Consider the following 14195-nt stretch of genomic DNA (forward strand, 5'->3'; position numbering starts at 1 on the left):
AAAAAAAAAAAGCAGGTGGCTCTCCCAGGGCGAGGCTAGCTCATTGCACTTGGAGCTAGCTGACCTCTGCGATTTCCCCACATGCGGGAAACTCGACTGCACAATTTCTGGTAGTGGGGGACTGCGTGCGCGCTCTCCCCTGTTTTTGGATGGTTACAAAAAGCAGAAACAGGTGTTTGTTCAGACAAGCTGCTGCTATTCCCACTGCTTGGGCTTTGGGCATGGTCAATAACTGCTGGCAAAAAGGAGCACCATGTACAATAAATAGCCAGCTAGCAACATCTCAAACAGGGACAAATGACAATGATGCACCTGCACAGACGTTTAGGAATAAGTTCACAGGTGGATTGGGAAATAGGGAAACAAATACTGTGTATATATATATATATATATATATTTATGAAAAAAACAGCCCATTTACAATCAAATCTGGATTTGAAAAAATGGACGTTCCTTGCTTGCAGGATATGATATGGGGTTTTTATTTCACCCCCTCCCCACCCTAGTTCTACATGGTATGTCTGGGTCTCTGTAGCCAGACAACCCCCTGTGATGATATCACAAAGGGAGTGTACAGTACGTTCTAGAGTTTCTAGGCTCCAAAGTAACAAAGAGCAGCATTTAAAAGCAACAGATTGCAGACTATCTGCTGAGCTGTGCAAAAAACAATCTCTATCTATCTATCTATCTATCTATCTATCTATCTCTATCCATGGAGCAGCAGACAGTGTTAGCTTGCTTCTATATTTATGCAAATGCCAGGTAAGCAGCCATGCTGGTAAGGGCCAAAGTGTCACGTTTGCCAGCAGGACAGGGCACCTCTCCCTTTTAATGCAGCAGCAGCAGGTGTCAGTGGAGGTCAGAAAAAGAGAGTGCCAGCAGGTAGGGGAGATGTAGAAAGCCACCCCAGAAATATGGTGTCCCCCTGTCTCTCCGGCAGCTGAAATGACAGAGCTGAGCAGTGTTCAAAGTGATTGCTTCTTTCTTTTAAAACCAAGAAGAAGTACCTTACGGCGAAGCTTGGCTGCTCTGGGTGCTTGTTGGATCGGGGGGGGAGGGTTTGGTTTGGTTTGGCTTGGCTTTGCTTCTGGGGGGGGGGGAGGGAGGAGGACGGGGTGTCTTGGATCTATGTTGTTTGACAAATATTCGCTGCTGCTGCTGCTGCTGCTGCTGCTGCTGCTGCTGCTGCTGCTGCTGCTGCACAAATGTTTGCATGGAATGGCCTAGGCTGCTCCTTGCTGCAGGTGCTGGCCGCAGCGGCTCAGATACTAGGCCTCAGGTACTGTGTTGCTTGCTGCACCAATGACCAAGCTGCTCTCTCCACAAGGGTGACAGTTGTCCTGGGACAGGGCTAGTTGCCCCCAGCGCGCCATTGCAACTCATACTTACCTGGCAGGGGAGTTTTAAGCCATGAGCCTGCAGGAGGCGCCGCTGGAGAAAGCCTAAGCTTAGGGCTTGGGAGGCGGATCCGTGAGAAGTATCTTTATTTGGGTGAAAGACCTTAAGAAGAAGGATGGCGAATAGGACGCTTTACATCACGAATACGATAAGATTTCTTTTGGATGAGGAACGCAGAGGCCTGAGACTGGAGGAGCTGGTACTGGAGATATTACAGAATACGTTAAAGGTAATGCAGCCCAGTGTGTATTGTATCCAAGAGTTCCAGAGGCAAGGTTTCTATGATGTTACTCTTGTGACGTATGCAGATTGCACGAATTGTATGGAAGAAGCAAAAAAGGCCAAGGGAGTGGACTGCTTGCGAGGTATTCATTTGATGCCGTGCTTTGCGAAGGGAGAAATCCCCATAACTGTACACATGTACAACCCGTACACACCGACAGATGATGTAAGGATGTTCCTGTCTAGGTATTGCATATCTGTAAAGGAAGGTGTGAGACTGAATAACTATTTTGGCATCTATACTGGCAAAACCAGGTATTTTTGCAGACTAAAAGAAAGCGATGATGGAATTGGGGGAGTCAGGCACCCTCCTGGGAACTTTAGTATTGGAGATAACCGGGGCTTCCTTTACTACCGAGACCAGCCGAAATACTGCCGGTCCTGTTTTAACTTTGGCCACACACAGGAGTTCTGTGAAAAAAAGGATGTGGTAGTGTGCCGTAAATGCAAAAAAGAGGGCCACCCCACGTTTGAGTGCAAGGAGCCAGCCTGTTGTGACTTGTGCGGGGGAACTGGGCACAGGGCCAGAAACTGTATGGAAAAAAGATCTTATGCCCGGGCTGTTAGAAGTTTGGAAGTGTGTGAGCAAAGTGCTGGGTTTGCTTCTGCAGAATCTGCTTTTGACATGGAGCATGGAAATGAGAGTATGGAGGAAACGCCCGTTGTCCCAGCTGTTCTAGGTGTGGTCCCAAACGAGCAGACAGGGCAGGGAGCACCTGTAGCTGAGGGGGTGGAGGCCAGATTGGAGGAGGAGGAGGAGGAGGAGGAGAAGGAGGAGGCGGAGTTGTTTGATACAGAGTTGCCTGATACAGACTCTGATGTGATGCTGGCGGAAGGAGAGGAGCCTCTCACGGCGGAGACTTTTGAGGTAGCAGAAAAGGAGGAGGAGCTGCGCCAAACAGAGGAGGAGGAGGAAGGAAAAATGGAAGCACTGGAGGCTGGAGAGAAAGAAGACCGCCGAGGGAAACGTAAGAAGAAGGAGGAAAGAAGCGCCCCATCAAAAGTGAGGTGCCACGAAGGGGCTCTGCCGGGTACCGCCAGCGAGACATCTTGCAGCAGCAGAGAGGAGGAGCACTCGGAAAATATGTCAAGTCCAGAGGAGCCTCCCCCCCCCTATTCTGGTGTGCCGGATGGGCAGGGATCACCGGGGGGCCAAAGTGAAATATACTTGGAGGAGAGAGGAATTAAAAATTTTGCGTTTGGGTTCGATGACAAGGAGGGAATATCACCCCCCCTTTCCCCGTTGGAGGACTTAAGATGAGTATGGTTTTTTGTGTTTTTTTCTCTTACTAAGGGCTGAATGACTCTAAAAATAGCATCACTTAATGTGAGAAGTCTGAAAAGCCCGGCTAGAAGGGCCAGGATTCTGGACTTGGTTGGGAAAAAAAAAATGACATTGTTTGCCTGCAAGAATGTGGGATTTCAGACCCACCAAGGAAAGAGGTTTGGGTGTGGGGAGAATCTCTGTGGTCTGGGAGCCGGGAGAATAAAAATAGTGGGATAGGGATTTTGTTTAGGGGTCACGAATTTAAAATCTGTAAACATGTGGTGATAGAACCGGGAAGGTTAATGTTTGTTTTGTTTGAGTGGAGGGGGGAAATGTTCAGGTTATTTAATATGTATGCATCTCCAAAAGAAAAACAAAGAAGAGATTTGTTTGAGAAATTGAAATTTTTTTTGCCAGGGAGAGTACAAACCCTGGTGGTGGGGGATTTTAATTGCATACTGAATGAGGGGGATAGGGTGGGAGGGGCAGAAAGGAGCAGACCTGATGCTTCTGGGGTTTTTTTGAAAACACTTTTGAATGATTTTAGTTTAAGGGACGCTTTCAAAGTTTGGGGTAAAGGGGAGAGGGAGTTTACGTATTTCAGTGAGTGTGGGAAAGTAAAATCAAGGATTGACCATATTTTCATTTCAAAAGGGTTAAAGGTGGAGGAATGGGAAGGTTCAAAAGAATTGTTTACAGACCATGTATGTGTACAATGTATTTTAGAACTGGAGGGAATGGAAAAGCATGGAAAGGGTTTCTGGAAATTGAATGTTTCATTGCTGGAGGAGGAGTGGATAAGAAAACAATATGAACGAATGTATGCAAAGTTAAAGGGGAGAAGGTGGGAGTATGGGGGAGTGATTGAATGGTGGGAATGGGTTAAGGGAGAAACCAAAAAATGTTTTGTTAAAAGAGGTGTAGAGAAGGCAAGGAGGCAGGAGGAAGAGTACAGGATGGCAATTCTGAGAAAGCAGTTCCTCTATAGGCTAAGAGAAATGGGGATAAATGTGGAGGAGGATCTGGGGAAAGAAAAAAAAGTTTTTAGGGATTTAATAGAGGGGAAAGGTAGGAAAATAATCCATGCAGCTAGGGTAGAAACTGTGGAGAAAAATGAAAGGTGTACTCCATTCTTTTTTAAAAAAGCTTATACAGGGAGAACCTTTTTATCCCCAGTATTAAACAAAGAGGGGGGGGAGGTGAAGAATACAGAGGGGGTGTTAAGAGAAGTGGAAGAGTTTTACACAGATTTATTCAAGGAGAAGGAAAGAGACAGCAGTATAGAAAAAGACCTATTGGAGAAAATTGAGAAAAAACTTAACAAGGAGGATCAGCATTTCTTGATGAGAGATTTAAATGAGGAAGAGATAAGGGAAGCAATAAGGAAAGGGAAAAAAGGGAAAACGCCAGGTATAGATGGACTACCTCACGAGTTTTATGAGCAGATGTGGTATGTAATTGGTGGTGATGTGATAAATTTATGCAAGGAAATAATAAAAAAAGGTAAAATACCGGATTCCTTCAAGGAAGGGATTATTACGTTGATCTTTAAAAAAGGGGACAAAAGAGATCTAAGGAATTGGCGTCCCATAACCCTGCTGAACTCGGACTATAAAATTTTGGCCAAGGTATTAATGGGAAGACTAAAAATGGTGTTGGATAAATTAGTTGAGGAGGAGCAGGTGTGTGGCGTGCCGGGGAGGCAGATAACGGAGAACCTAATATTAATTAGAGATATGATTTGGTATTGTAAGGAAAGGGGACAAGCGTTAGTTTTGGTTAATATTGATTTTGAGAAGGCTTTTGACCGACTCTCACATTGTTTTCTGTTCAGGGTGTTAGAAAAATTAGGGATACCGGTGGAGGTGGTTAGCTGGATCAGGGTTTTGTACAGGGATATATTCAGTAGAGTTTTGGTGAATGGTTTTTTGACAGACAAGATAAGTGTGAAATCTGGAGTAAGACAGGGATGTCCGCTGTCACCTTTGGTTTTTGTATGTGCTTTAGAGCCACTTCTGCAGATCATCAGAGGCGACAAGATAATAAGAGGTGTGGAAATACCAGGGAGTGGGGGTAGAAATGTAAAAGTATTAGGCTATATGGACGACCTGACGCTGGTGTGTACCACTCAAGTGGCCCTTAGAAGGGCTCAGTTTCATATTGAAACCTTCTGCCAGGCTTCAGGTTTCAAAGTTAACTGGAATAAAAGTAGCTGCAAGGTTTTTGGAGAATGGCAGAATTTGGATGTTTGTGGGATCCCGGTGGAGGAAGAACATTTAAAATTGTTAGGGGTGTCTTTTGATGAAGATTTCAGTGGAGAAGTAAATTGGGAAAAGATTGGGGAGAAAATAAAGAAAAAGATTCAGTTTTGGGCATTGAGGAAATTGTCGTTTGAGGGGAAAATTTTAGTCACAAAGGCGGTATTGGTACCAATATTGATTTACATGGGGATGGTTTTTCCTCCAACAACAAAGTGGATTAGGAAAATTACACGTTTTTTGTTTATGTTTTTTTGGGGGTCAGGAGTGGAGAAATTGAATAGAGAGATCATTTTTAAGGAGAAGGGGAAGGGGGGGCTAGGGTTCCCTAGGATAGAAGTGATATTGGGGGCTAAATATGCGCATTTTTGCATAAAGCTAGTCAACAAGTTTTCAAAGATGGCTTGCATGTTGAGGTACGCTGCTGGGGGGATGTTGAGGAGACTAGGGTTCTGTGAAACAGATTTAAGGCGTCCTGTCTGTTTTGTCACCCCGGTGTTTTATGGGGTCATAGAGGTGTTTATCAGAGATTTCAAGTTGAGGGTGGTGGAAAAAACTCTGTGGGAGGACCATAGAAAAATTCAAAAAGTGATTAGGGATAGAGACGGTTTTGAAAGCAGTGGATGGCTGATTGAAAGCAAGCTAAAGGAAATGTGGAAAAATTTGAACCACAAGGGATTGATTAATTCACAAAAAGACGTTGCTTGGATGGCAGTGCATAGTTGCCTCCCGGTAAGAGAATTTCAGAAGAGAAGAGATCTAGCCAGAACGGAAAGGTGTCCAAGGGAAGGATGTGCGGCGATTGAGAGTGTGGTCCATTTGTTTTGGAACTGCACTTTTGCGAGATCGGTGTGGAAGTGTATGGGCAGGTTAATTAAAGGGCTAACCGAGATTAAAACGCTGGAATTTGACATGATGATGTATGGGTTGTGTGAGGTGAGGGGAGAGAAAGGAAGCGTGTTGTGGAAGATACACTGGCGACACACTTTATTCGAGCATGGCTAGTCCCACGAATTCGGGTATACCCGGGTGTATTGAGGTTTGTGACTGTTTTCTGCCCGAGTGCATTGAGTTATTTTTCAGGCAGGGATTGAAGCATTTTATTCCCGCTGGCTGCAATACTGCACAGTATATATATATACACTGCATTACAATTCATGAATTTATGCCATCTGGTAGACACGCGAAGCATTGCAGCCTATTAAATCCTAATCATCATTATTTAACAGATCAGCCGCCCATCAGCCAGGCATGAACCCAGGCTGGGAAGGCAAATGCAACGGGGCTTGTCAGAGGTGAGGAGCGGCGCATTGCAGGTATCTGCCAGGTACATACCGGGTATTTGCTCGAATAAAGTGTGTCGGTGCAGTAATAAGTTGTGTTAAGGAGGTGATGTGGAATGTAAGAAATGTGTTGCTAATAAATGATGAGCTGATTGGTGTGAATGTGTGCGTGAAAATCATTTTGGGGAAAATGTTTACATATTATTTGCTGGATGTAAAAAGATTGGGGGGGAAGGAGGCTGAGGTTTTATGGAAACCTGAAAGGTGGAATATAATGGTTAATAGGGTTTAATGTTTTTGTGACAAAGGGTGTTTTGAGTAGGTTGTGAGTATGGTGAGAGTGTAGGGTGGAAACCCCATATGCTTTTACCAAAAGGAGGAATGATAAAATGGTCCTGTGGAAGAGGACGGTTTTTTCGAGTGTTTGGTAAGGGGCACTAAATGTGCTGAGAGGGTCCTTTTGGTGGAGTACCGGAGAGAAGAGGTGGGCCGTTGCTCCCCTCTGTTGTTGAGGACAGCGGAGAAAAAGCATATGGGGAACGGAGAGTTGGAATAGGGTGTGTATTTTTTTTGAAGGATGCAGATGGTGTGTGAATGGGAAGAAGAGGACTGGTTTTTTCTTATTTTTGGTTTTCCTTACTAGGTGACTATGTAAGGGAAAGGTCCCTGACAAGGGGGGAAAAAACCCCAATGGAAGGTCTTATACAGAATAACAAAATGTAATGTATGGTTTTTGTATTATGAGGCTGTTTAATTTTGTTTTGTGGTTTTGAAAAGTTTTGTATACTATATGTTGTAATGGCTTGAATAAAAACTTTAAAAGGAAAAAAAAAAAAAAAAAAGCAGGTGGCTCTCCCAGGGCGAGGCTAGCTCATTGCACTTGGAGCTAGCTGACCTCTGCGATTTCCCCACATGCGGGAAACTCGACTGCACAATTTCTGGTAGTGGGGGACTGCGTGCGCGCTCTCCCCTGTTTTTGGATGGTTACAAAAAGCAGAAACAGGTGTTTGTTCAGACAAGCTGCTGCTATTCCCACTGCTTGGGCTTTGGGCATGGTCAATAACTGCTGGCAAAAAGGAGCACCATGTACAATAAATAGCCAGCTAGCAACATCTCAAACAGGGACAAATGACAATGATGCACCTGCACAGACGTTTAGGAATAAGTTCACAGGTGGATTGGGAAATAGGGAAACAAATACTGTGTATATATATATATATATATATATTTATGAAAAAAACAGCCCATTTACAATCAAATCTGGATTTGAAAAAATGGACGTTCCTTGCTTGCAGGATATGATATGGGGTTTTTATTTCACCCCCTCCCCACCCTAGTTCTACATGGTATGTCTGGGTCTCTGTAGCCAGACAACCCCCTGTGATGATATCACAAAGGGAGTGTACAGTACGTTCTAGAGTTTCTAGGCTCCAAAGTAACAAAGAGCAGCATTTAAAAGCAACAGATTGCAGACTATCTGCTGAGCTGTGCAAAAAACAATCTCTATCTATCTATCTATCTCTATCCATGGAGCAGCAGACAGTGTTAGCTTGCTTCTATATTTATGCAAATGCCAGGTAAGCAGCCATGCTGGTAAGGGCCAAAGTGTCACGTTTGCCAGCAGGACAGGGCACCTCTCCCTTTTAATGCAGCAGCAGCAGGTGTCAGTGGAGGTCAGAAAAAGAGAGTGCCAACAGGTAGGGGAGATGTAGAAAGCCACCCCAGAAATATGGTGTCCCCCTGTCTCTCCGGCAGCTGAAATGACAGAGCTGAGCAGTGTTCAAAGTGATTGCTTCTTTCTTTTAAAACCAAGAAGAAGTACCTTACGGCGAAGCTTGGCTGCTCTGGGTGCTTGTTGGATCGGGGGGGGAGGGTTTGGTTTGGTTTGGCTTGGCTTTGCTTCTGGGGGGGGGGGAGGGAGGAGGACGGGGTGTCTTGGATCTATGTTGTTTGACAAATATTCGCTGCTGCTGCTGCTGCTGCTGCTGCACAAATGTTTGCATGGAATGGCCTAGGCTGCTCCTTGCTGCAGGTGCTGGCCGCAGCGGCTCAGATACTAGGCCTCAGGTACTGTGTTGCTTGCTGCACCAATGACCAAGCTGCTCTCTCCACAAGGGTGACAGTTGTCCTGGGACAGGGCTAGTTGCCCCCAGCGCGCCATTGCAACTCATACTTACCTGGCAGGGGAGTTTTAAGCCATGAGCCTGCAGGAGGCGCCGCTGGAGAAAGCCTAAGCTTAGGGCTTGGGAGGCGGATCCGTGAGAAGTATCTTTATTTGGGTGAAAGACCTTAAGAAGAAGGATGGCGAATAGGACGCTTTACATCACGAATACGATAAGATTTCTTTTGGATGAGGAACGCAGAGGCCTGAGACTGGAGGAGCTGGTACTGGAGATATTACAGAATACGTTAAAGGTAATGCAGCCCAGTGTGTATTGTATCCAAGAGTTCCAGAGGCAAGGTTTCTATGATGTTACTCTTGTGACGTATGCAGATTGCACGAATTGTATGGAAGAAGCAAAAAAGGCCAAGGGAGTGGACTGCTTGCGAGGTATTCATTTGATGCCGTGCTTTGCGAAGGGAGAAATCCCCATAACTGTACACATGTACAACCCGTACACACCGACAGATGATGTAAGGATGTTCCTGTCTAGGTATTGCATATCTGTAAAGGAAGGTGTGAGACTGAATAACTATTTTGGCATCTATACTGGCAAAACCAGGTATTTTTGCAGACTAAAAGAAAGCGATGATGGAATTGGGGGAGTCAGGCACCCTCCTGGGAACTTTAGTATTGGAGATAACCGGGGCTTCCTTTACTACCGAGACCAGCCGAAATACTGCCGGTCCTGTTTTAACTTTGGCCACACACAGGAGTTCTGTGAAAAAAAGGATGTGGTAGTGTGCCGTAAATGCAAAAAAGAGGGCCACCCCACGTTTGAGTGCAAGGAGCCAGCCTGTTGTGACTTGTGCGGGGGAACTGGGCACAGGGCCAGAAACTGTATGGAAAAAAGATCTTATGCCCGGGCTGTTAGAAGTTTGGAAGTGTGTGAGCAAAGTGCTGGGTTTGCTTCTGCAGAATCTGCTTTTGACATGGAGCATGGAAATGAGAGTATGGAGGAAACGCCCGTTGTCCCAGCTGTTCTAGGTGTGGTCCCAAACGAGCAGACAGGGCAGGGAGCACCTGTAGCTGAGGGGGTGGAGGCCAGATTGGAGGAGGAGGAGGAGGAGGAGGAGAAGGAGGAGGCGGAGTTGTTTGATACAGAGTTGCCTGATACAGACTCTGATGTGATGCTGGCGGAAGGAGAGGAGCCTCTCACGGCGGAGACTTTTGAGGTAGCAGAAAAGGAGGAGGAGCTGCGCCAAACAGAGGAGGAGGAGGAAGGAAAAATGGAAGCACTGGAGGCTGGAGAGAAAGAAGACCGCCGAGGGAAACGTAAGAAGAAGGAGGAAAGAAGCGCCCCATCAAAAGTGAGGTGCCACGAAGGGGCTCTGCCGGGTACCGCCAGCGAGACATCTTGCAGCAGCAGAGAGGAGGAGCACTCGGAAAATATGTCAAGTCCAGAGGAGCCTCCCCCCCCCTATTCTGGTGTGCCGGATGGGCAGGGATCACCGGGGGGCCAAAGTGAAATATACTTGGAGGAGAGAGGAATTAAAAATTTTGCGTTTGGGTTCGATGACAAGGAGGGAATATCACCCCCCCTTTCCCCGTTGGAGGACTTAAGATGAGTATGGTTTTTTGTGTTTTTTTCTCTTACTAAGGGCTGAATGACTCTAAAAATAGCATCACTTAATGTGAGAAGTCTGAAAAGCCCGGCTAGAAGGGCCAGGATTCTGGACTTGGTTGGGAAAAAATAAATGACATTGTTTGCCTGCAAGAATGTGGGATTTCAGACCCACCAAGGAAAGAGGTTTGGGTGTGGGGAGAATCTCTGTGGTCTGGGAGCCGGGAGAATAAAAATAGTGGGATAGGGATTTTGTTTAGGGGTCACGAATTTAAAATCTGTAAACATGTGGTGATAGAACCGGGAAGGTTAATGTTTGTTTTGTTTGAGTGGAGGGGGGAAATGTTCAGGTTATTTAATATGTATGCATCTCCAAAAGAAAAACAAAGAAGAGATTTGTTTGAGAAATTGAAATTTTTTTTGCCAGGGAGAGTACAAACCCTGGTGGTGGGGGATTTTAATTGCATACTGAATGAGGGGGATAGGGTGGGAGGGGCAGAAAGGAGCAGACCTGATGCTTCTGGGGTTTTTTTGAAAACACTTTTGAATGATTTTAGTTTAAGGGACGCTTTCAAAGTTTGGGGTAAAGGGGAGAGGGAGTTTACGTATTTCAGTGAGTGTGGGAAAGTAAAATCAAGGATTGACCATATTTTCATTTCAAAAGGGTTAAAGGTGGAGGAATGGGAAGGTTCAAAAGAATTGTTTACAGACCATGTATGTGTACAATGTATTTTAGAACTGGAGGGAATGGAAAAGCATGGAAAGGGTTTCTGGAAATTGAATGTTTCATTGCTGGAGGAGGAGTGGATAAGAAAACAATATGAACGAATGTATGCAAAGTTAAAGGGGAGAAGGTGGGAGTATGGGGGAGTGATTGAATGGTGGGAATGGGTTAAGGGAGAAACCAAAAAAAATTTTGTTAAAAGAGGTGTAGAGAAGGCAAGGAGGCAGGAGGAAGAGTACAGGATGGCAATTCTGAGAAAGCAGTTCCTCTATAGGCTAAGAGAAATGGGGGTAAATGTGGAGGAGGATCTGGGGAAAGAAAAAAAGTTTTTAGGGATTTAATAGAGGGGAAAGGTAGGAAAATAATCCATGCAGCTAGGGTAGAAACTGTGGAGAAAAATGAAAGGTGTACTCCATTCTTTTTTAAAAAAGCTTATACAGGGAGAACCTTTTTATCCCCAGTATTAAACAAAGAGGGGGGGGAGGTGAAGAATACAGAGGGGGTGTTAAGAGAAGTGGAAGAGTTTTACACAGATTTATTCAAGGAGAAGGAAAGAGACAGCAGTATAGAAAAAGACCTATTGGAGAAAATTGAGAAAAAACTTAACAAGGAGGATCAGCATTTCTTGATGAGAGATTTAAATGAGGAAGAGATAAGGGAAGCAATAAGGAAAGGGAAAAAAGGGAAAACGCCAGGTATAGATGGACTACCTCACGAGTTTTATGAGCAGATGTGGTATGTAATTGGTGGTGATGTGATAAATTTATGCAAGGAAATAATAAAAAAAGGTAAAATACCGGATTCCTTCAAGGAAGGGATTATTACGTTGATCTTTAAAAAAGGGGACAAAAGAGATCTAAGGAATTGGCGTCCCATAACCCTGCTGAACTCGGACTATAAAATTTTGGCCAAGGTATTAATGGGAAGACTAAAAATGGTGTTGGATAAATTAGTTGAGGAGGAGCAGGTGTGTGGCGTGCCGGGGAGGCAGATAACGGAGAACCTAATATTAATTAGAGATATGATTTGGTATTGTAAGGAAAGGGGACAAGCGTTAGTTTTGGTTAATATTGATTTTGAGAAGGCTTTTGACCGACTCTCACATTGTTTTCTGTTCAGGGTGTTAGAAAAATTAGGGATACCGGTGGAGGTGGTTAGCTGGATCAGGGTTTTGTACAGGGATATATTCAGTAGAGTTTTGGTAAATGGTTTTTTGACAGACAAGATAAGTGTGAAATCTGGAGTAAGACAGGGATGTCCGCTGTCACCTTTGGTTTTTGTATGTGCTTTAGAGCCACTTCTGCAGATCATCAGAGGCGACAAGATAATAAGAGGTGTGGAAATACCAGGGAGTGGGGGTAGAAATGTAAAAGTATTAGGCTATATGGACGACCTGACGCTGGTGTGTACCACTCAAGTGGCCCTTAGAAGGGCTCAGTTTCATATTGAAACCTTCTGCCAGGCTTCAGGTTTCAAAGTTAACTGGAATAAAAGTAGCTGCAAGGTTTTTGGAGAATGGCAGAATTTGGATGTTTGTGGGATCCCGGTGGAGGAAGAACATTTAAAATTGTTAGGGGTGTCTTTTGATGAAGATTTCAGTGGAGAAGTAAATTGGGAAAAGATTGGGGAGAAAATAAAGAAAAAGATTCAGTTTTGGGCATTGAGGAAATTGTCGTTTGAGGGGAAAATTTTAGTCACAAAGGCGGTATTGGTACCAATATTGATTTACATGGGGATGGTTTTTCCTCCAACAACAAAGTGGATTAGGAAAATTACACGTTTTTTGTTTATGTTTTTTTGGGGGTCAGGAGTGGAGAAATTGAATAGAGAGATCATTTTTAAGGAGAAGGGGAAGGGGGGGCTAGGGTTCCCTAGGATAGAAGTGATATTGGGGGCTAAATATGCGCATTTTTGCATAAAGCTAGTCAACAAGTTTTCAAAGATGGCTTGCATGTTGAGGTACGCTGCTGGGGAGATGTTGAGGAGACTAGGGTTCTGTGAAACAGATTTAAGGCGTCCTGTCTGTTTTGTCACCCCGGTGTTTTATGGGGTCATAGAGGTGTTTATCAGAGATTTGAAGTTGAGGGTGGTGGAAAAAACTCTGTGGGAGGACCATAGAAAAATTCAAAAAGTGATTAGGGATAGAGACGGTTTTGAAAGCAGTGGATGGCTGATTGAAAGCAAGCTAAAGGAAATGTGGAAAAATTTGAACCACAAGGGATTGATTAATTCACAAAAAGACGTTGCTTGGATGGCAGTGCATAGTTGCCTCCCGGTAAGAGAATTTCAGAAGAGAAGAGATCTAGCCAGAACGGAAAGGTGTCCAAGGGAAGGATGTGCGGCGATTGAGAGTGTGGTCCATTTGTTTTGGAACTGCACTTTTGCGAGATCGGTGTGGAAGTGTATGGGCAGGTTAATTAAAGGGCTAACCGAGATTAAAACGCTGGAATTTGACATGATGATGTATGGGTTGTGTGAGGTGAGGGGAGAGAAAGGAAGCGTGTTGTGGAAGATAATAAGTTGTGTTAAGGAGGTGATGTGGAATGTAAGAAATGTGTTGCTAATAAATGATGAGCTGATTGGTGTGAATGTGTGCGTGAAAATCATTTTGGGGAAAATGTTTACATATTATTTGCTGGATGTAAAAAGATTGGGGGGGAAGGAGGCTGAGGTTTTATGGAAACCTGAAAGGTGGAATATAATGGTTAATAGGGTTTAATGTTTTTGTGACAAAGGGTGTTTTGAGTAGGTTGTGAGTATGGTGAGAGTGTAGGGTGGAAACCCCATATGCTTTTACCAAAAGGAGGAATGATAAAATGGTCCTGTGGAAGAGGACGGTTTTTTCGAGTGTTTGGTAAGGGGCACTAAATGTGCTGAGAGGGTCCTTTTGGTGGAGTACCGGAGAGAAGAGGTGGGCCGTTGCTCCCCTCTGTTGTTGAGGACAGCGGAGAAAAAGCATATGGGGAACGGAGAGTTGGAATAGGGTGTGTATTTTTTTTGAAGGATGCAGATGGTGTGTGAATGGGAAGAAGAGGACTGGTTTTTTCTTATTTTTGGTTTTCCTTACTAGGTGACTATGTAAGGGAAAGGTCCCTGACAAGGGGGGAAAAAACCCCAATGGAAGGTCTTATACAGAATAACAAAATGTAATGTATGGTTTTTGTATTATGAGGCTGTTTAATTTTGTTTTGTGGTTTTGAAAAGTTTTGTATACTATATGTTGTAATGGCTTGAATAAAAACTTTAAAAGGAAAAAAA

The 14195-nt window shown here is 44.4% G+C and overlaps 2 pseudogenes; both read left to right on the forward strand.

Annotated features, from left to right (window-relative positions):
- Positions 1–142, forward strand: LOC142463719 (U1 spliceosomal RNA; annotated as a pseudogene).
- Positions 143–7319: 7177 nt separating this feature from the next.
- On the forward strand, positions 7320–7461 carry LOC142463720 (U1 spliceosomal RNA; annotated as a pseudogene).
- Positions 7462–14195: the final 6734 nt, after the last annotated feature.

The sequence above is a fragment of the Ascaphus truei genome, chromosome 11 (genome assembly GCF_040206685.1).
Source record: "Ascaphus truei isolate aAscTru1 chromosome 11, aAscTru1.hap1, whole genome shotgun sequence".
Classification (NCBI taxonomy): domain Eukaryota; kingdom Metazoa; phylum Chordata; class Amphibia; order Anura; family Ascaphidae; genus Ascaphus; species Ascaphus truei.